Here is a 1,660-nt window from a genome sequence, read left to right as displayed (position 1 = left end):
TTTGGAAGAGCAGTCAGTGCTCTTAACGGCTGAGCCGTCTCTCCAGTCCCCAAGGTTTCACTTTTATTGACTTTTTTTTGGGGGGGGGCGGGTATTGAGACAGGGTTTCTCTGTGTAGCCCTGGCTGTCCTGGAACTCACTTTGTAGACCAGGCTGACCTCAAACTCAGAAATCTGCCTGCCTCTGCCTCTTGAGTACTGGGATTAAAGGTGTGTGCCAACACACCCAGCCTCTTTTATTGACTCTTAACTCAAAATATCAAATAAATAGTCCTGAAAGTCTCAGAATCTTCATAAGCTAGGTCTCCATCACCTGCATTTCTCTCAACATTCTTGTCCTCCAAGTTCCCAAAGAATAACTTAAGTTCTAAGCTTTCTCAGCCCAAAGTTCCAAAAAGTTCCACAGTCCTTTCCAAATCTCACAAAATCCCACTGATACCAGTTTCTCTCTCTCTCTCTTTTCTTTTTCTTTTTTTTTTCTTTTTTCCTTTTTTGGTTTTTCAAGACAGGGTTTCTCTGAATAGCCCTGGCTGTCCTGGAACTCACTTTGTAGACCAGGCTGGCCTCGAACTCAGAAATCCACCTGCCTCTGCCTCCCGTGATACCAATTTCTTTAGTTTCCTTTTGTTGTTGCGATAAAACTGATTAAAATCAGCTTGGGAAGAGTTTATTTGGCTCACATATATCCATCATAGGTCTTACCCCCAGGGAAGCTGAGGGAGGAACTGAAGCAAAGACCACTTGCTCTCCACAGCTTGCTCAGTCTGCTTTCCTACACAGCCCAGAACCACCTGCCTAGGGATGGAACCACCCAGAGTGGACAGGGCTCTTCCATATAATAAACAATTAAAAGAATGCTCCACAGACTTGCCCAAGGGCCCATGAAGGCAATTCCTCTGTTGAGGTTCCCTCTTGCCATGTGACTCTCGTTTAGATCAAGTTGACAAAAACTAACCAGCGCAGGCTAGAAACATATCCGGAGAAGAGGCAGGAAAGAGAAACGCAACAGAGTTCTCCAACACTAGTAGCCTAGTGGAGATGTTACATGTCACAGATTACAGAATGTAATGCCCTGGGCTTAAATCTGCCTTTTCTTTCTAGCTTTGTTTCTTTGAGCAGGTTACTTAACCTCTCTGGGCCTCTGATTTTTCAACTATGGACAACAACAGTGCCAACCTCACAGGAGTATTGTAAAGACTGAATGAAAACCATTAATCAGTCAAGCCTGATCCCCGCGTGTGCAAACATTTGCTTGTATCTCAGTCGGGGGAATAAAGCAGTGTGACTCAGATATTTGCCCACATGTATTCCAGGAAGCCTTCAAAAAGATGCTGCAGTCACGAAAAGATGGCTCAGCGGCTAAGAGCACTGACTGCTCTTCCAGAGATCCTAAGTTCAATTCCCAGCAACCACATGGTGGCTCACAGCCATCTGTAATGGGATCTGATGCCCTCTTCTGGTGTGTCTAAAGACAGCTACAATGTACTCATATAAATAAAATAAATCTTTAAAAGGAGAGAGAGAGAGAGAGAGAGAAGTTCTTGGAGCTGGGAGGCAGTTTGTCATATGAAATAGTTTATGTGTCTGGCCCTTTACATGATCCTATGTTCTTCAGTGAAAGGGAGGGGGGAGAAGAGGAGAGGGAAGATGAGGGGAGGGGT

The sequence above is a fragment of the Mus caroli genome, chromosome 7 (genome assembly GCF_900094665.2).
Source record: "Mus caroli chromosome 7, CAROLI_EIJ_v1.1, whole genome shotgun sequence".
Lineage (NCBI taxonomy): Eukaryota > Metazoa > Chordata > Mammalia > Rodentia > Muridae > Mus > Mus caroli.
Note: the sequence above shows the minus strand (reverse complement) of the source record.